The sequence below is a fragment of the Saimiri boliviensis genome, chromosome 9 (assembly GCF_048565385.1).
Source record: "Saimiri boliviensis isolate mSaiBol1 chromosome 9, mSaiBol1.pri, whole genome shotgun sequence".
NCBI classification, from domain to species: Eukaryota; Metazoa; Chordata; class Mammalia; order Primates; family Cebidae; genus Saimiri; species Saimiri boliviensis.
Window position 1 is genome coordinate 39,838,663 of NC_133457.1, and position 22,657 is coordinate 39,861,319.

The 22,657-nt window shown below is 37.0% G+C and overlaps 1 protein-coding gene across 3 annotated transcripts in view; it reads right to left on the minus strand.

The window, feature by feature from the left end:
• THRB (thyroid hormone receptor beta) overlaps positions 1-22,657 on the minus strand; it is a 374,638-nt gene that overhangs the window by 288,217 nt on the left and 63,764 nt on the right. The gene's annotated exons all lie outside the window — the stretch shown is intronic.

Consider the following 22,657-nt stretch of genomic DNA (forward strand, 5'->3'; position numbering starts at 1 on the left):
AGAATAGCTTTATACACAAAAACGTTTACTGCAATATTATTTTAAATAGACAATTTTTATGTTCAGCAATAGTTGAAGTGGTATTTGTGATGCATCCATTAATGTGGTAATTATTATGCGACAACTTGAAAAGATATTTGCAAAGAATTCTAATAAAATAGAAGCATTCTTGTGTTACAGTGTGAGGTTAAAAAGTTGCTCAGGATAGGTGTACTGGGCTGAAGGCTGGCCTCCCAAAAAATATGTCCACATTCTAATCCTCTTCAAAGAATTCTATATGGTGAACTATTTGGGGATTAAAAAAAGAGAGAATATGTTTATATTTAAGTACTGGCAGCCGCATTTGCCACATATATTTAGTAAAATAAAGAAATACAAATGCCAATCAATAAGTCTTAATATTCAACATTAAAATTAAAAATATTAGGCTATTAATTCTACAAAACAAGAAAGATAAAAATCACATTAGTTCGTTACTGTTGATTGAGCCTGACTCCATTTTTAAAAAATTGGACCCCCATAGTATATTTGCATTTTCAGTTATGTTTTAAATAGATTTATTGAGAGTAGCAATTCACTTGTATTGAAAAGAGTGCATTCCATCAACTCCACTCTGATAGCAATGTCACTGGTGCAAAGAGGGAGTTCAGGAAACACATTGCACAAGTGAAACATAATATGCACCCATGAAAACGCATCTTTTAAAAGAGAAAATCTGTTTCCAAGAACAAAAACTTGACTGTGAATTCTTTATCTTGATTCAGAAGACAGTAAATAATCACTCCCAGTGTTAAATGTCAAATTTACTTGACAAAGTCAATTGGACAGAAGCCCAAAGTTAATGGTAAGAAGGTATTTATTTGTTCTCCTTCCTGAGTCCTTCCAGGCATGCTAAATAAACAGAACATATTTATGTCTTAGAAGCTCTACGATGCAATCGAGTAAAAATACACTTAAACACTTGTGTGATAATTCAGAGCAAAAAAAAGTTAAATAAAATCTTTTTCTTGGCCATCCAGACATAGCCAAATTACAAGATATTTTGAAAAATATAAAAAAACATTGTTGCTTCAGGATATGCTTCAGTGTTCCCAGATAATTCAATTTTGAATTTTGTCTTTTAGAATACCTAAACCTGCAGCAGCCACGTAATTCCTATACTAAATGAGCACTTAAAAGGGTAAAATGTAAAACATCTCTTCAGCTGTGTCCTGGAGAGAGGTGCATTATATTAGGAGGAAAATAAAGAAAAACACATATTTTCATGAATATTGTATTATTAGTAGCCTTAATAAATGGTACCAATTCTGTCATAAAAAGTGATTTCCTAGAAAACTGTGTTAGCCAATAAGCATGTCTACAATGAAATGTTATTAGCTGAAACATCTCTAAAAGGCTCAAGTTACTGTGTTCAAAAACACAGTATTTTCCATGGCATTATTGGTGAGCAAATTTACAGAGGTCTTTCAAGTTTCTGCATCTTGTGAATAGAAGTTCTGATTGCCTTTGTTCCAGAGTAGCTTTCCAAAAATGTATAGTGAAGAAACTTGAAGGATAGGGACAGTCTCTTGCTGCATGAAAGGCAAGGCATACTTAAACATCCCATTATAAAAGATTCAGGATTCTGTAAGCTCAGGATTCCTTCTAGCAAAGCAACTTGCTACATGTACAGGTATTCCCTGGCCTTCTTTGCATTACCCTGTGTGAATTGGGACTCAGGGAACAGGCATAGGAAAATGCTGATACTCTAGCCACTGCTATTGCTGTAATAAACTCTCCTTCATATCTGAACCAAGAATATCATACTTTCTGCCATCATTTATGAAACGGAGGCAAGCTAATTTGTTAGCCTGCAAACAGGGTAAAAATATTATCAGGCAAGAGTCCATAAGGGTAAAAATCTTATCAAGCAAGAGTCCATAAGGAATCTATCCCCTTTTGATTTTGCAGGATTGACTCTACAATAAATTTAGCACTCTCTAATCAAGTTAACTGTTTCTTCCTAGTTTTGGATAAATACTTGTTTTTATTTCAAAGGATAAGGCCTGGTTTTCAATACCACAGAAGGCACTTTTGTCACTGGACTGTTACTGAACAATTTTTAATGAATTCAATGGCACATGTAGTTGAGAAAAAAAATTATTTCAAGAAATCAGAACTATAAAGTATTAAATGCCTGCCGTTCTCACCACAGAGCCATAAAAATAAGGATTTGTTTCAGATTAAGGGATCCCAGCAGTCTGGAGCAATGGTAGTAGAATTATAAAGTTTAAATGTTTTTCAAGTACCTTGTGCCCTTTTGCTATGGAAATACTGAATGGATAGCATCCTAACTTAATAAGCGAACTTACTGAGTTGATACAGATCCAGGCAGACTCAGTTGATACTTACTTAATAAGTGAACACCACTGGATTTTGCATGACAGACCCAGTTGATACTTAATGACTTCAGTTTCTGAACCACTAATCTAGACTCATGATCCAACAAGTATGAATATGTATTCATGGTGCTTACGGAATGGAAATTTGAAATCCAAACTGTTTCAGAAGAGTTGTTACACAATATAATTATGTTGTGTATTCAAGAGTGCAATTGTGAAATTTCACGTCAATGACCTCGAGCCAAATAAAAAAGTATGTTAATAATACTGCCTTATACAAACATACTTTTAATGTATTTTTCCCCTAAGTGCTTTCATATGGATTTAAGGACCTGTAAGGAGTCCATACAACCAAATACACAGGGATATAAGTTTAGAAGAAGAGATACTTAATCCAGAGGAGTCAGTATCCGCTGTCAGGAATGTGCACACAATAGAATACAGTAGCCAGTAAAAGCCTTCTCCAGGGCAGTAGGTGTAAATGGCTTGCTAATGAGATGAAGATATCTTCAAGGGCTCTAAGTGACTCCTTAAACTTCACTGGGTGACCTTTTAGGAACTGCACTTGTAGGATGAAGTATTAATAAACAGTAAAATGTATTAAAAAGGAGGAACAAGGGCAAGAATCTGTTAGCCTTCCTTGCAGTCTGTCCAACGTATAAAGTGCTCTGTTTATAAAAGACTAACCCAGTTGGCAAATAGGTGCTGCTTTTGGTATCATATAGGATTCTCCTTTCAGAACAGTCTATTCCTCTGCTCCCATTCTATATTAATCAAGCAACCTATTAACCTGAATCTATCCCTGAATGAACAATTCAGGCTAGAAGGGATAAAATGCAGCTTCGGAAACTCTGGTACTTAGACCACTTGGATCAGTGTCATTTTGGGGTGTTAAAGATACAGATTTCTAGGCCCTGCTCCAGACCTACAGAATCAGTCTCCTAAGGTGAGCCCGGGAATCTGCATTCTAAAAAGTTCTCCAGTTGGATAATGAGCTGAATTTTGAGAATCAATAGACTAGAGTTTATTTTTATCTGCTTTGCTTTTGAAGTTAATGTTTGTGAACATGAACACAATTTGTCCAATACTTTTTAAAATAAGAAAGCAGATCTTTCATGTCAGAAAGAGTAGTTTTACAAGCTCAAAAGGCAACTCTTAAATATATTTTCATCTATGCATATTTATCCTCCATTGACTCACGAATTTTTTAAAACCAACACACACACACACACACACACACACACACACATACACACACGTGCGCGCACAGTATGTTATGACTGCTTTATCTGATTGGATGCTCCCCTATTAATAAAGCACATTTTCTACAGCTGTTTAAGATTGAATTCATTAAATACATATAATTGTGGATTTATGCAAGTGGGTTTGAGAGAACACACTAACGTTGTAAAAGAAATAAGAAAGGCCAGGCTGTCAGTGCCACAATGCATTGCTCCTGTCCGGGCTTCTGATTCCAGAACTCCCATAAACAGTACTTAAGTCTTTGACTTCTTGATTTTACAATACCATTGAAGGTAAGAAACTTATGAAAGGTTTCCAGCTACTGTGTTTGCAAGGTATGTCACTAGGGATTTAGCTAATTTTGTATCAAAGACCTTTTAGGATGATTGATGTATCATGACCTTGGAACGTGCCTTCTCTAATGATATCTCATCATCACTGATACAATGTTAGTGTATTAGTAAGTCTAGGGTTAATAAGGCATTCCTCAGGTATAAGTACCTGAGCCTTGGTGAACTTTGTACATGCTCTCCCAAGAAAATGATTCCACATTGGAATAACTATATTGATTAGCTGCACTGCAAAAGGTTAAGTCATTCTAGCTTTGACTTGTCTCCCACAAATGTCATTAATTGAGAGCTTATCACATGCCAGCACTTCATATTTGTTTTCCTTCTTAACTCTCATAGCCACTTGTGCCACAGGTTGAGTTAGTTCTATCATTATCCAGATTCACAAGTAAGGAAACAGGGATTGGAGGAATTAAGTAACTCAATCATAACCTGCAATCAGTCAAAGGACTAGTCAAGTGGCAGAGTCACATTCAAACCCACATAGCCTGGCCCAAAGCGTATGTGCTTTCAACAATACTGTACTGCTCTTCTGTGACTATTTATTTGAGATGGAGTACCTTCTCTAAGGCCTTCTAAATACTCATCCTAATCTTTTTTCCTTCCCCTCTCCTCCCATATGGACATAGTGTTAATTATCTCCCAGAAGATGACCCTTGCTTAAAGTAGATTCTCCTTTCAGCTACTGCTATGGTAGGTTGGCAACCCTGTTTCCCTTTCACGATTTGCACATTTATGTGCACATTCACATGTCAAAGGTAATAGGGATAAAAACCCCCAAAACCTGTATTTCTGTAATTTCGCTTAGTGTTACTTGGTTGAATAAGCTACGACCATAAGACTTTTAAAAGACTTTTTTTTTGTCCTTAAGCTTTGTTTATCAAGATCCCAAGGTTTGTTTATCTAGACCCCCACCCTCACTTAACACTGAAGAATGTATTTAATCAAACGATTTGTATTTTATGAACCCTGACTGAATTCTAGCACCATTTGAAAGGTGGTGCTCATTCCTAGTTTAGATTATGATATGGTAAATGAAAACATTGCCGATTTCAAAAATACAATTTTTCTTACCCAGGCTTATAAAGCAATGGTTCACCTACTTCAACTCACATGCACACTCCCATCCCCAATCCCTAAGGATATGTTTGAAAATGCTGATTCCTGAGGCATCACCCTCCAAAGACGTTGTAAATAAGTAGGATGGGGCCCAAGTATCTGTACTTTAACTAAGCTTATTATGTAATTCTAATACAAATATTCTGTGAGCCACATTCTGAGAAATCAACAGAAATTTTACTTTTTTTACTTTTATAGGCAATGCCCTAAATTATCTGGAGACTTTTTAGCCAACTTTTGGAACTAAATTTTTTTTTCTCATAGGTACAACAAATTTAACACTGACAATAATGGCTGTTCAATCATCCAACAAACATTTCTGGACAGTCTACCTTAATCTAGGAATGGCCAATATCTAACATGAGATATGAGGCACATCTATCACCCCCCATACTTGCAGTGCCCATGACAGACATCACTTGTAAATTATGGGCATTCATGTCATCTGAGCCTAGACCCATGGTTGTGAAACCACTCATAATCAGCCTTAGAGCAATAGCTAGGACATGGCCACTGGGTCTTTGCCCATAGGGTATTGAAATAGAAAGAAAGCAAAAGAGCTAAATAGTGATTGAGAAATATTGGGAATACTGGCTAAATGTAGAGCTTTACCCCTTCCTCCCTTCTGAGTAGCCTGTACCATCTCTGTAGCCTGGTGGCAGGCTCACTGCTATCCCAAGTCAGCAACCCTGGCTACTGAAGGCAGACAGCTAAAGTCCTGTGGACAGGTGAGAAAACTGACCAAGCAAAGAGCTTTCAGTGTATTGAGATAAAAGATGCCTTCTCTATTCTCATTCCTCTCCTGCCTCTTCCTTAAGGACCTCTCTCCAGATGGAAAGCCAACCCAGGCTTCCTGCCCTGGGCATAAAAAAATTCTATTTAGGGTTCAGTTACGATAAAACATTTTTACTATGGCTTTGGATCTTTCCCTTTCGATTCCTATTTGAGACTCAGAGAAGCCAAATGACTTAGCCAAGCTTATTTCAAATTAAAAATGGAATTCAGCTCTCTGGACTCCTAGTTCATTGCTCTGCAGAGATTTAAGAATCTTGATGAAATTGGCTTATAAAAATAATATGGCATAGTCCTTTGTCCAGTAATTCTGAAATAACCTGGTCATACTTATATATCACAGCTTCTTTCTTTGAGAATCTTTCATTAGGTCAGTCTCAAATGGGAATAAGTATTTCAGACAGCAACTCTACGTTGTTGTAAACTAGATACCCTTAATAATATTTCATGTATTTCTGCAGAAGTAGAAAATTGCCTCATTATAATACCCCCAGGAAGAGTAGGCATTCATTATCTCAACATGGCACAGCCTGGAGGGATTAAAAGAATAAGAGCACTGAATGTAGACACACCTGATGCTGAATCTCATCTCTACCTCTTCCCAGCTGTGTAACCTATGTAAGTCACTTGGCCTCTCTGATAATCTGTTTACCTATAAAGTGATGACCTTATTTATCTTGTAAAGTTTTCCTAGAGGTGAAATTAGTTAATGGGTATAAAAAATGACATAAATTTATGCTTGGCATGTTATAGTGCTTAGCAAATGTTAGCTCCTTCTCTCTTTTTCTCTTACACGTGTTACCTGAGTGTCTCCCAGGACCAGCAATGTAATTCGTGAGGTCCAGTGAAAAATGAAAATACAGGGCCATTTGCTCAGAAGCAATTATGGACCTGAAGATGGGAACCAGAAGGGCAGTCAACTGAGCGTGGGGCCTTCTGGAACTACCCAGGACACACGCCCACCTACTCCAGCCCTGGCTGCAGGACTGTCTCTGGAATGAATGCTCTCTAACCTTCTCTGCGGCTTTGTTTAGTCATGCTGAAGTTCATAGCGAGCACTTGAAGTAGCAGCACAGGGTCAGAAGCGTGTTGGATTCAGCCCCAGCTGTTCTACTTTCTATGAAACTTCCACATGCAGAAACCTCTTTAAAAAGTGAACAAAAGACATTAACAGACACTTTTACATATAGCCAACATACATATGAAAAAAAAGCTCAATGTCACTAATGATTAGAGAAATTCAAATCAAAACCACAATGAGCCACCATCTCACACCTGTCAGAATGGCTATTACTAAAAAGTCAAAAAAGAACAGATGCTGGCAAGGTTGCGGAGTAGAAGGAACACATGTGCTGTCGGTGGGAATGTAAATCACTTCAACCATTGTGGAAGAAAGTGTGGTAATTTCCCAAAGACCTAAAACCAGAAACACCACTCAACCCAGCACTCCTACCACTGGGTATATGCCAGAAGGAATATAAATTGTTCTCTCACAAAGACACATGCACATGTATGTTCATTGCTGCACTATTCACAATAGCAAAGACATGGAATTAACCTAAATGCCCATCAATCAGAGACTGGAAAAAGAAAATGTGGTACCTATGCTCCATGGAATGCCATGCAGCCATAAAACAGAATGAGATAATGTCCTTTGCAGGAACAGAGATGGAGCTAGAGGCCATTATCCTTAGCAAACTAAGGAAGGAATGGAAAACCAAATACTTCATGTTCTCACTTATAAGTGGGAGTTAAATGGTGAGAGCATGCAGACACATAGAAGGGAACAACAGACATTGGGCCTTTTGGAGGGTAAAGTGTGGGAGGAGGGAGAGAATTAAGAAAAATAACTAATGGGTACTAGGCTTAGTACCTGGGTGATGAAACAATCTGTACAACACACCCCCGTAGCGCAAGTTTACCTGTGTAATAAACCTGCACATGCACTTCTGAATCTAAAGTAAAACAAAAACAAAAACAAAACTCTTTACGCTTTAAGGCTTGTTTCTTCTCCTGTAAAGGAGTCTAATAAAAACCCTTTCTTCATAGGGCTCTGGTACAGGTGAAAAGAGATTAAAGCAGGAAAAAGTACTAACCCAGAGCCCTAGCGCTGAGGACTCACGTGTTGGCTGTCATTCTGTCTTTCTTTTCCTTATACATCTCCCACATCTTTAGGTGTTACTAATCCAATAGGTTATATTTATGATAGATTCCACAGGAAGTGCCACCCAGGACCCTGCCAAGGCACCCATGCCCAGAGAGAAAAGCTTGTAAACGGACAGAATCTGCATTATCGATTATTTTAATGCATAGACACATTGGAACTAAGCATATTGAATTGCCTTGATTACGACATAAAATGACGGTGATATTCTTAATGAGATTAAATGAAGTAAAATATCTGTAGCTTGTAGTGGCAATTTGTTTTATAATACGTTCAAATCATCTCATTTAATGATCTTTCCCCCTAAAACCCCCTGTCTGCAGATTACATTTTCATTTCTATTTTACAGGTGAAGAGATGAAGTTTCCAAGACATTTAGTGATTTGCTCCAAGGTGCATGCTTATCTGATTCCTAGTCTAGTTCTAGTGTTCCTTTTCCTCCAACAACAAGAATACGGTTAAAGTAGCATTTATGTGTCTGTCTCATCTATTCCTATGCATAACTGCTTTACTACTACAACTGACACTGACTATACAAATAATTTCATGTAGTTTTCAAAAACAAAGGGAAATTGGACAAAGTAGCAAATAACTCATTTTACATTTAAGTAGCTTTGAGGAGCTTGGGAAAAATGTTAAAGTTTGAAATTCTATCTAATTGTTCACAAAACCTGGTGCTGTGCTATCATAGTTTCCATTAAAAGTGGTCATTTAGGAAACTTAATATCCTGGATGGATAATTTCCCAGAGTAAAAGACCCACTAACAAGGAATTGTGGTGATCTGAATTTGGGATATGTATTGTATTGGTGCAATAATTATGGGAGAGTTGTCATCTTCCAACCCTGTTTTGGAGGTGGAGGCGAGTGGAAAAAAGCCATTATCGGCCCTGCACTGCCTGCCTCCAAACTTTACATGAGGAAAATAAACTCCCTTTTACTTCCCATTATTTTAGGTTTCTTATATTCCCAGCTAAATCTAATCCCGATACAGACACTCTCCTCAATTTCCTCCCTGGGTGAAACCTTAGATTTCGGTTTCTGGCAAAATGGGAGCTGAAAGACAGATGTGAGTAGTGGTTGTGCATTCACCATTCCTTCAGCTGCTGCTGAAGATTTTTCACCTCCCTGGCCTCCGCTGAACTTACGTGTTGGGACATGACCATATTGGTGGGTCCTGTTCTGGAGAGTTCGGGTCTTATGTCAACCTCCTCCAGAATCCAACAATGAAGGGGTGACATACAAAATAATCTTCAAGGATGGGCACCATCAATTTTTTCCTTCCCTATAGGCACATGCCACCCCCTCTTGAAAAAGGGGAGCCATTTCTCCTCCCTTTTAAATCTAGGGTAACCATGTAACTTTGATCAACAGAATGAGGAGGAAGTGATGTTCTGGATCTTGGGACTTCTTATCCCTAGGCTTGAGAGAGGACTCTAAGTTTCCTTTTTGAAGCCAGCTTCCATGTCAAAGGCTGACTACCCTAAGACCACCAAGCTGTGAGAAAGCCCAAACTAGCTAGGAGGTGAGGCCACATGAGAAGCACCAGGTCACCATATAACTAAGTTAGTCCTTCTTGGGGCTTCTAACACAGCCCAGCCTAGACCAGCTGGATAAGGCTGAGTCAGTGACCTGTAATCAATGCCAAATGAAGCAAAAACTGCCCAGCCAATCCCACCTGCAGTCCTGACCCACAGAATTGTAAGAAACAAATCATCATTATCTGAAGCTACTGTTTCAGGATGGTTTGTTATATAACAATAGATAAGTGAAATAGCTGGGGCGGGATGAGAGAACACTTCGGAGATAAAGAGAGAATTGGTGAGAAAACCCTACTCTGCTGTCAGTTTCTCTTGGCTCACAGTCTCCCAGCACTGAGTTTTTTTTTTTTTTTTTTTTTTTTTTTTTTTTTTTAAGTGGAAAGCACAACTATTATTCCCATAGACAAGGAAATTCTGCATTCCCAAGAATTAACCTACAATGCAAATTTGGAACACAATTTGTTCCGAAATTGGCAAGTCATTCAATGCCCTTCAGCACTCATTCTTGACATACATGTGATATTGAGCACCACTGTTCATTTATGTGTCAGATTAATGCCTTGTATGAGAAGCAGACATGAATACCAGACTAGTCCTGAGCAATTCCAAGGACAGTAATAGTACTATACAATTGTATGTGTACTATATCTGGTGTAACATGATTATGGGTAATTATGTTAATCAGTGCTTTTTATGGCCATCTATTTACTGAATTTAGTTTCTTTCTAAAAGAAAAAATGAATACCAAGGTATATATGATCTGCTGAAAACCTTTACTTATTTCACAAAAGAAAACCTTTACTTAACCGCAAAAGGGTTCTCAGAGGAAAATTCTCTGCTCCAACCCAGGAGAAGACAAGATACTTAAACAAAGAAATTTTTATAAACATGCTTTCCAGGGACATATTAAGCATGTCAATGAAGAATCATTTTACTAAAACTATCTGCTTGGTCACTAAGAATCTTCAAAGTATTTACAGTTCAGTTAATTTAAGAATAGGGCTTCAGCTATTTAATTTCTGAAATTAGTATAGCTTTTTAATTTCTAAAATGAATATTAAAATGGTGGCTTGAAAGTGTTTTGGTGGACAATAGTTTTCAACCATGATTGGCTGCTAGAACCATTTAGATTCCTTCCATTTCTGCCCATCTAATCCCCCCCACCAGCCCCCACAAACACCCTCCAGGGGTTTCAGTTAATTGTGGTGGGATGGATATTAGGCAACAGGACTTAAAAAAAAGTACTCCATAGGATTCTAAAACCAGCTGAGACTGAAAACATTGTTGAAAGAATGTGGGCTTTGAAATCATCCCTAGGATTAAATTCTAAGCATCAATAGTTTTATAATCTGAGGGAAATGGCGAAACCATTGTCAGGTTCTATGGCAGTGGTTCTCAAAGTGGGATCCCTTAGTAAGCAGTATTGACAATACCTGGAGAATTTATTGAAAATGAAAATTCTTTGGTTCCTCCCAATCAGAGGAAGGATTGGTTCCTACTGAATCAGAAAGTCTAGGGCAGGCAGTAGGGCCCAGCCTCCAAATGATGCTGCCACAGGGTACGGTTTGAGAACTGCTGTGCTGAATTTACAAAGAACTAAAACAGATCTACAAGAAAAAAACGAACAAGCCCATTCAAAAATGGGCGAAGGATATGAACAGATACTTTACAAAAGAAGACATACAGGAGGCCAATAAACATATGAAAAAATGCTCATCATCACTGGTCATTAGAGAAATGCAAATCAAAACCACATTGAGATACCATCTCACACCAGTTAGAATGGCGATCATTAAAAAGTCTGGAAACAACAGACGCTGGAGAGGATGTGGAGAAATAGGAACACTTTTACACTGTTGGTGGGAATGTAATTTAATTCAACCATTGTGGAAGACAGTGTGGCGATTCCTCAAGGACCTAAAAATAGAAATCCCATTTGACCCAGCAATCCCATTACTGGGTATATATCCAAAGGATTATAAATCATTCTACTATAAGGACACATGCACACGAATGTTCATTGCAGCACTGTTTACAATAGCAAAGACCTGGAACCAACCCAAAAGCCCAACGATGATACACTGGATAGGGAAAATGTGGTACATATACACCATGGAATATTATGCAGCCATCAAAAACGATGAGTTCACATCCTTTGTAGGGACATGGATGAACCTGGAAACCATCATTCTCAGCAAACTGACACAAGAGCAGAAAATCAAACACCGCATATTCTCGCTCATAGGCGGGTGTTGAACAATGAGAACACATGGACACAGGGAGGGGAGCACTACACACTGGGGTCCGTTGGGGGGAAATGGGCGAGGGACAGGGGGGTGGGGAGGTGGGAAGAGATAGCATGGGGAGAAATGACAGATACAGGTGAGGGGACGGAAGGCAGCAAACCACACTGCCATGTGTGTACCTATGCAACAATCTTTCATGTTCTTCACATGTACCCCAAAACCTAAAATGCAATTAAAAAAAAAAAAGAATTACAAAGGCTGATTCCATGTACCTTCACTGTTCTCAGTATTTACCTAAATTTTCAGGCTCAAACTCTTCTCTTTCTCTTCTCCTTGGCAAGGTATCTTCCTTTTTAAAAGATTGTAAAGGTCTAGTAGCAAAATTTCAAAAAAGCAAATGCATTGTTTGTTTCTGATTCTTTAGCTCACTTTCATTGTGTTAATAAGAAAAGCAAGAAGAATAAAAAGACTCCTACATTGTAATGTTATTAACATTTAACATAAATTTGCTTTTTACAAGAAAAGGTCAAATTGTGCATATTGTTAAATAACCTTCTTAATCTGCTTTTTCACTCACCACATATTATACATGCTACTATTTAATACCATACTTTTGCATATCATATTTTGTGTTGACTTAATTCCATTATACAAATATGCCATAAGTTATTTAATCAAGTCTTTAGCAGTTGCTTATAATTTTTCCTTTTATAAATAATGTTCCCATTAATTATTAAAATTTGTTTACATCCATGATGCCATTCTTGGGATCCAATTTCAAGATGTAGGATTGCTGGATCAAAGCATACAGTGGCTACTAATGCACACTGACAAATTGTTTTTTAAAAAAACTGCACCCTTAGCAGGGGATGAGAATGCCAATTCTTTCATACCACAGTTATTGCTATATGTTACTAGTTTGTTTAATCTTTGTCAGTTTAATACAAGGATGAGTTCATAGCATTTTTCTTTAATGAGGTCACAATGTTTTGTCATTGTGTTTTTGTTTAGTACCTAATTGTATTTCTTTATTCTCATTTGTCCATTTTTTAAAAATGTGAGTATTCACTTTTTTCTTATTAAATTGTAAATGCTCCTTATATATTAAGGATTACTTTTATGAAAAATTAGAGGTAAGAAAAATAGCATAAAAACTCAATTGAGTAACATCAGAATAAGTTAATTGCCATTTATTGTTAATAAGAACTATAAATAATTTGCTTGGATTAGACTATTGCAAATCTGGCAACAATCAGTCTCTAGTTCCCTTTCCTAGGCCTGAGCTATGCTGAACAAAATTTAGTCCTTCTCTGATGATTGGGGATCCTGTGGTGCCTATGGGGGATTATTCCAAATTTTCCATTGTGCAAAGAGACTGAGACACAGAAAGCCCAAGTCTTGGCTGGCTCTGCAGGCTACCAGTTGGACAGCCTAGACTGAGGCAAGTAATTTAACCTCTCAGAGCTTTGGTTTCCTCATCTTTCAAACAGAAATAACAAAACCAACCTCTACCTCATATGATGACTGTGAGAAATAGTATGTATAAGGGTTAAGCACACAGATTTCAGAACCTTTCTGAATTTGAATCCCCACTCCGCCATTTAATAGCTATTGGCCTGGGAAAGTTCTTAATCCCTCTGGTCCTTATTTTCCTTGTCTGTATAATGAAGATGATAATATAATTTACCTATTAGGGTGGTTGTGAGGATTAAGTAAGTAAAACCTATCTACCTACCTATCTGTGTCTATCTATGATATCTGTTAACCTATCACCCACATAGCTACCTATCAATCATCTATCTGGCATTTAGAACAGTAGCTGGCAGGTAATAAGCACAAAAATCATTATAATTAAAAAAACTTTATATTATGTCCTTTTTTAACCACAGTCCCACGCAAATGTTACTGGTGGGGACTATAATCACAATCTTGTTAGTTGTATAAAATCGGGTTGAATCTCTACCAAACCCAGGACATACTCTGAAAATGAGTTTCTGAATAAGGCTCTAGTATCAAATTGGTTTTTTGTTGATTCACCTCATTCTATTAAATGTGAAGTGCAGGAAAACCAATCTGTCTTTTTTTTTCTTTTTTTTTTAGCTGAATAATGAGTGCAAAGCTAACCATGTGAATCGATTACTCTGCTTCCATCCTAGAGACCCACCTTTAGCAAACAAGCCATAAAAATAGTGTACCCAAGGTACTCTAAGGCAGGTTTACGTCGTTTCTTCTCACAAAGCAGAACACTGAATTGATTTTTAGATTCATTGTCTATAGTTGGGTTAACTAAATTCTGTGTTCTCTGATTCATGCTGTGTACTAGCTCACAAGAAAATTTTTGGTCTGAACACTTAATGTGAATCATAATTAATGCAAAAGATAATTAAAAGAATCTCTCAGCACTTTGGTCATTTTATCAGATGAAACTCCCACTTTTATCCCCATGGTTTACACTGTGTAAAAGAAAATATACTCATATGGAATATGCTTGTGAATCAAAAACAAAGCCAGTGCCCAAAATACAAATCAAAAACACTGTCTAGAACAACAGGCCTCAACTAATGAATTAAAATGATTGCTGGTTTCTTTAAAATATTAAGCTCATCGATGTTTGCCAAAAACCCCTTGGCTGGCTGAGGGATTCAAACTGCATTGTTCAGCTAGAGTTTGAAATCCTTCCATTCATCATTGACATGTGAGAGACAAGACAAGGTTTTTGACAAAAAGGGGATGAGGCGCCAGATGGTTCCCATCTGTATCTCCATTGATGGTACAATGAAAACCCACCTTCCCTAATCAGAAGGCTGTGCCATACGTGGAATCTGAATACCCAGTGTTTTTAAAGAAGCACAATCACCCCTTCCCAACCATAGATGTATAAATATTAATGAACACAATCTGGCTCTAAGCAAATTTAGCATGAACTTTTAGCAACCCTCCCTTGACAACTTCCTCTCTTTTTAACTGAATTAAGCTTCTAAGTTCTGTGATTAAAAATAGCAAACCCTGCACTGAAGTTGGATCTGTGACTGAGGTAAACCTCTCCCTTGCAGCTAGTAACCAGTTAACGTAGCTCGTATGATTGTGTGCTTTTTATAACCAAAAAAGGGTCTTCATTTGAATGGATGTTTAACACGTATGAATAGTGAGATATAGAATCCATACAAATATAAGCAGAAAATTGATCTTTAACCCATAATTTACACGATGCCTATTTCCAAAAATACTTGAGCAAATTTAGAATTATTACACATATTGAGGTAGTTGTTAAATAACTTAAATTAACTTAATTTCTGCAAAAAATCATATACTGACTCATATTTTAACTTTCCTATAAGCTAATGGAGAGTATTAAGACAGTTTTAATAACTAATATTAAAAAGAAAGCAGTAGATTCCTTTCTTGGATGTTTTTGAACTTGAATCATAGTATCACAGTATCTCTAACAAAGATTCGGTTAGTCTTATTTCTTGATTCACTTCCTGAGGTTTTCCTCGAAATATCAGAAGAGACTTAGATTTGAAAATTTCCATTAATTCTTTCCTTTGTTTCTTTTCTTTTTTGTTCAAACTAGGAAGGTCTGCATACTTGTTTCAGCTTATGTGTCTTTAATCTGTTGAAGCAATGCATTTTCCAAGAAGCATATTCCATGTTTTCACCACTAATGGTTCCCTGTGGATCAAAGTGGTGAGACTTTTAAAGTAAAATATGTCAAATCAGTCCAAAGATAATATGAAAAATTAAATCCATGTATGCAGCTTTAGTCTTCATGTGACTGAAAGGAATTAATCTTTTTCCTCTCCTGCAGCATGCATTGTTCTCTTGCTGCCAATAAACAAAATACTATTGAGTACCTACTATGTGCCTGGCATTAGGCTAAGCACTGAAGATCCACACATTGGACAGTGTTGCTCTTCTCAGGCACAGATGCAATTACAGAGACATCCTTCAGAGATTGGCTAAAGAATGCTCTTTGCTGTATGATAGCAACATTGTGCACAGAGCTTATATGTATTTCCATTGCATGTGATCAAGCCCGTCTCTTATCCCCCAGTTGGCTTTTAGGAAAAAGTTGCCTTTTGGGAAAAAGGCAACTCTCAGTGGAACTTGCCAGTGTTACCAGCAGTATTGCTGTTTGTTTAAGGATCAGTTTCACCAGGTCGTGGCAAGTTTTTAAAACTCTTCCTAGCTCAATTTGTTTGTCAGCAGCATGATCAGATATCAGAATAACATCAATAAAGCTGGAGCAAAAGATGAGCTAAAGCTGCAGAGAAAATGCTGAGCTTATCAAAAATGCGTTTTTGGTTGTCTTCGGGGCAAGAAGAACAGGAAAGGCTAGATCCACAGCTTGAGCCAGATGGTGCAATCTTAGCATTAGACAAAAAGGAAGAGAAACAATTTCTCTCCTCACTTCTTTTGTAATTTTCATTAAGAAGAATCTTTCCAAACTGCAAAAAAGATACCTTAAATGGTTCATTTTAGTAGTAAACTGAAAAAATAAAATTGAAAGTAAGCAAGAAAAAAGAAAAAGAAAAAAGTAAGCGCATGTATTTTTTAAGTCTTTAGGCTCAGATGCATTGGATCCTCACAAATAATGGGAAAAATAAAGAAGGAATAAATAACATTTTTGATATATGAGAAAATTAAATTTTTTCTTGATTATTGAAAGAGGGAGCTGGGCCAATGAGGGGAAAAAAGTAGGTCTGGAAAACAATATCCCATAAAATACCCATTAAAAAAGTTACATTCAAATACATGGTTTATGATTGCTATTAAAAGAAAATTATGAGGTATTCAAGAAGAGGTAGGGCAGAGTTGGGGAGGAGACATAAATATGTGATATATGATATGCAGTATTTGACATATATATGTTATATTACATATACATGTATAGCAATATATATAAATATATTCACCTTGATATACATGTACATGTAATATAACATGTAGTTATGTTACATGCAACTTATATGCATATATGCAAGGCTGCATCATATCCCTATTTCAGCCAGGTATTTGACAAAGTCTTGCAAGATATCTTTAGGTTAAGCCTGTAGAGTATGGCATGAATGACAAAGAATGAACGAATGAATTGAACAACTATTAATTAATTAATCAATGTCACTTGAGGAAATCATATGTAGAAATATGCCAGTAAGCTCTGTGCTCTCAAAATCTTTATTAATTTGGGTGAAGATGAGAGAATTATCATTATGATTGAATGGTTGTAGATACTCAACATAATCATGTTTCAAAATGAATCTGAAGAAATGGGTAAAAATAAATCAGATGGTAATTATTTATTTATGTCATTATTTTTGGAGAGACACGGCCTCATTATGTTGCTCAGGCTGACCTTAAACTCCTGGCCTCAAAGTGAGCTTTCTCTCAGCCTCCCAAAGTACTGAGCTGGAATTACAGGCAAGAGCCACCGTGCCCAGTCTCAAATGAAATTAACAGAAGAAACTATAAAGTACTGCATAGAAGATCCAATACTTAGTTAGAAATTACAGGATGTAGGATTTGGGAAGACTGGATGACAGCAGTTTAGAAGAAAAAAAATTTAAGTCAACACAGTGGTATGGTGACAAATACGAAAAAAAAATTGTCAGTAGGATCTTATAGAAAGAGTAACAGAACATATCTGTCCTCTTATCTCCCATTAGTCATTGTCATCCTGGTGGTGATAAGGACTTTATCACACACTAGCAAGTGCTATAAGGAGAAATTACCATGAGCAAGAATTAGACCTGTTTGTTTTGTTACTGATCCACTGCAGAGTTTATCAGAATGATCCTCAGGAACTGGCTGACCCGGGACATAAGTAAAGTATGAAATGAAAGATCCAAGATCCTTAGAGGAAGTTTAAAGGATAGAAAACAAAGAAGAGAAAATAAGGCAAGCATGGGATATGGCTATAGAAATAACAAAGTGTTCAATGACATAGACCAAAAGCAGCTTTATATATCAATGCTTCATTTATGAGAGCCTTTGCATTGAAGATCAAAGGGGAAATAATAGACTGCTCAACAAGTTATGCTAGCACAATTGTTTTTCATATAAGAAAAATCGAATCACATCCCTACCTTATGCCATATAACACAAGAATCCATTCCAGAAGAAATATACACTTAAATGTAAAGACAACATTTTTAAAGAATATAAATTTATTGCTACTGAACTCTGTATCTGAAATGGTAAAGATAGAGTAAGTTATTTGTGTATATTTTACCTCAGTGATACCTTTTTAAAAAAAGACATTTAAGTCCTAAAGCAAAGAAAGAAAATATAGAACAGAAAGAAGAGAATTTCTTAAGTTTAAACATTACTAACCATAAAAGAAGAGATTGACAAATTTGACTAAAAATTAAGTCCTAGAAGAATGACTCCCACAAATAGTAATGGTGAGAAGAAGAGTTAGTCTGCCTTCAGCAAGGTGGTGACCCAAGAATACATCATCAACGTTCAAAAGGGAGTGGGCTTTAAGAAGCGTGCCACTTAAGCATTCAAAGAAACTTGCTATGAAGGAGATGGTACTCCAGATGTGTGGATTGATACTAGGCTCGACAAAACTGTCTAAGCCAAAGGAATACAAAATGTATCCATGTGCAGTTATCCAGAAAATGTAGTCAGAATGAAGATTCACCAAACAAACTCATGCATTGGTTACCTAGGTACCTGTCATCACCTTAAAAAAATCTACGGACAGTCAATGTGGGAGAGATCTAATCACTGGTTGTCAAATAAGATTTACAAGACTGCCAGCAAAAATAACATATGTTCATTTAAAGAATTCCACAAAGTGAAATAGTAAGCCAAAAATTGGGAGAACTTTGCAACACCTAAAAATGACAAAGGATTTCTCTCTCTCTCTCTCTCTCTCTCTCTCTCTCTCTCTCTCTCTCTCTCATAGACACACACACACGTTTATAATTACTATGAATCAAAAGAGAAATGGGTGAAGACATGGACAGTATTTAAGCAGAAAAAAAAAGAAGGACGCATCAATGGTAAAGATAGGAAAAGATATTCAACCTCATTAGAAATCAAGACATGCTTTTTCAGATCACAATAAGGTACATTTTAGATGGACAAAATTTAAAAGCCTGACATTACCAAGTATTAGCAAGGATGTGGAGCAAAAAGAACCCTAATGCACGGCAGCTTGGAGGGAGTGTTGACTGCTTCAACTATTTTGAAAAATATGTTTGAATTACCTAATAAAGCATACATTTACCCTCTGATCCAGCAATGCTACTCCCAGAAAAATTCACTCAACATGCACCAAAGACTCATGCAAGAAAATTCACAGCAGCTTTGTTTGTAATAGAAAATCACTGGCAATAAACTCTCCAAAGAGGAAATAACCCAAAAGTCTACACAGACTACACAGAACAAGGTATTATATTTGCCCAGCAGAATATTATACAGCAGTGGAAAATGGACAAATTCTAGCTTTATATATTGGATGAATAAATCTCAGAAATATAAATATGAATGAGAAAAGTAAGTTGTAGGAACATAGATATGGCATACTACCATTTTTATAAGACCCACAGACAAGCCGAATTTTAGAATATATTATTTAGAAAGATATACACACATATGTAGTATGGCTAAAACTCATCCAAACGATAAACACAAAACTGATAATGGGAGGCAGGAGATAGGATAAGGGAGGAATACTACATATTTCATATCAGTATTATTGGTAATATCCCGCTTCCATGAAGTGTTGGCTTCATGGGGGATTCATTCCATTACCAAGCTTCATAGCCTACATACATGCTATAACATGTAAATTTATTTATACACAAAATAAATTAAGAAAAGAAAAAGAGAGAGACCAAGGAAAGCAGGCCTCCTTAACCCCACCAAAGCTATGTAGGCACTGGCAGGAAACCCAAGGTGTAAGGAAACATTTTGCTTCTTTCTCTGCATTTCAAGTGGGTTATGAGTCAACATACAGCTTAAAATTGAGTTCTTTCTGAAAATGAGCTAGGCTGTCTAATTTTCCATTAATTCTATGTCAATATGGCAAGGTTACAGAGGTATATACACATTCTAATTAAGAGAGGGGAACCTCTCATCATATTCGGCACTAAAACTATATCTGCAATAGCATGTTCAATTTTTGGAACTACATTTTATGAGAAGTATTTGAAAAAAATAAAGAGCTTCAGGGAAAGTTAACATAGACACTGGGGTGTTGAAAATCCATTTCACACGAATGGCTAAGTGAACTTGAATTTGAGATATTCAACTGGGAGAGAGCTTAGGAGAAATGTGATAGTTAATTTCAGATATTAAAAAGAAATGCTGTGAAATTTCAAAAAAAAAATTTAGCTTTATATTGCATATAGAGTGGCTACCTGCTGCCAATGGATAGAAATGTATTGAGGCTGATTTAAGGTTTGAAAATGAAAATATCAGCTCATAACAGCTAGTTGGATGACTGACTCTGGATGGTGGCCTATTATAGTCCAGTGATTTCCTAAAGCTATGAGAGAATGTTATCCTTTAAAAATGTTTAGAACTTTCATTTTTCCTATAATGGATTATATTTTATAATTCAGACTACAGGCTTAGTATATTTTTGGTCTAAAAATATCTAATAATATTATATAATGCTTATCTTTAATTCAGTTATATCACTTATTTTTTTTATTTCTACTCAGTTCCAGAGATAAAGAATGAATGACTCTACTTCTAATCACTACCTAACTCTATGGAACGTACTTAACCTCTCAAAGCTTCAGTTTCTTCAGCCGTAAAATGGGAATAATAACAATACCTATCTGTAGTGCACTAAATAATGACTGCGCAAATATGTCCAAATCGTAATCCCTGGAACCATGAATATGTTATCTTGCAAAGGGACTTTGCAAATGTAGTTAAGGATTTTCTGATGAGGATATTATGCTGGATTATCTGGCAGGTCCGGTATGGTCACAAAATTCCTTATAAAAAGGATGCAGGAGGGTCAGAGGCAGAAGAGATTATGGGATGATGGAAGCACAGATTAGAGTGATGCATTTTCTGAAATGGAGGGAGAAGCTAAAGATCAAGGAGACAGGTGGCCGCTAGAAGCTGAAAAAGGCAAGAAGTGGATTCTTCTCTTAGAGCCTCCAGGAAGCATTAGTTCTATAGTCCCTTTGACTTCAGCTCTGTGAAACTCATTTCTGACTTCTGACCTCCAGAACTGTAAAATAATACATTTGTGTTGTGTTAAGCAACTAAGCTAGTGGTGATTTGTTACAGCAGCAACAGGAAACAAATTCACCATCTCATAGGGGTTTTTTGTGGGGATGGAATGAAATAAACCAGTAAAAAGTTCTTGGCTTCTATTACTATTATTATCCACTTTATTTTCTCAAAATGAAGATTCAGCCTCGCAATCAGTGACTGCCCTCAGTTATTTCCCTCATAAACCATTTATAATCCTCCATGTCCACTAACAACATGGTGGAAAGACTCTGGCTGGGAGTAAAGAGTTCACAGCCATAACGCTGAGGGTCCTGACAGCTGCTCGACTTCTCTAGGCCTCCATCCCTCAGCTATAATTAGAGACTTGATTGTTCCAGCTCTAAAATGCAAAGATGATGTGCTTTGTTAGGTAGTCCAATAAATGCTTTCTCAGTCCACTCTCTTGTTCCTCTCTGATGGTTTCTCTTGTATCTGAATTTCTCTAGCGCCAACTGCTCCTAGGTTATCTTTACTTTGGGCACTGATTAACCACGCAGTCCTAATTCCATGCTTTAAAAAAAAAAAAGAGGACTAGCAGTTCTCAGCTTAAATTTATGTTTAAAAAATATATTCGATGTTTCACAAATTTGTTCTTAGCAAAAAATTCCTAGCTTTTTAAGCATCCATATAGATTTGCCCTGGTTCCTTCTAATTCAAGGCAGTCGCTTTCAAGAACAGGGCTGACTGGCCATCGTCATCAAGTGTTCTGCCCAGGTTCTTATCCTCCTAAGTGGCAGGACGTTTGACACACTTTCCTAAAGGTGTAGATAACAGTGCATGGGAATCAAACATGACCAAAATAGAACAGACACCAAAGTGATGTTGAGCACAAGCTCTCTTTCCTATCTCCACTTTCTCCAACTCACCATGGAGAGAAACTGTGAAAAAGCTTTGCCATCCAGAAATTATTCTGTACATGCAAAACATTCCCATTGGTTTGAACTCAGCATAGGATTGGATGTTGTTGACAGAGAATCAGACAACACTCAGCTGACACACAGAGAAAGCACTACTTCAATATGAGGCGACCCTCAAAACTTTACAAGGTGGTCTTGAAAGAAGAATAGATCTTTACCGGCTGGAGAAGACAAGAAGGACATTTTGGGGAGAAAGAATGATGTGTGCAAAGCTGAGAGTCTTCCTCTAAAAGGAGAAGTTACTGTGTTTGGCACGTCATGGGAATAGACAATAGCTGGAGAAGAGGCTAAGGTCAGCTGCTGCTACCGGTCTGTGCTTGCCATACTGGTCATCTGAATTTTACTGGGTAGAATTCAGCAATTAAAGAGACAACTGTCATCAGGGATGGGGCATGTTCAGATTGGGTAAAAAGAAAATAGGTAAAAACTGTTAGAGGCATCCAGTATGTAGCAATAATTGAGGTCTAGGGAGAGGGGCTGTTGGGGTGAAAAGAGGGAGGTGTTGAACTGGAGTTGCTTTCATTGAAAACCAACTGGATATTGGAGAGACGAGGTTCACAATGACCTGGAGGCTTCCACTTTGGCTCATTAGGTGTATGGCAGCATCACTGGCCACGCCATGAAAAACAAAGATGGAGGAAGACAGAACAAAGGTTGGGAC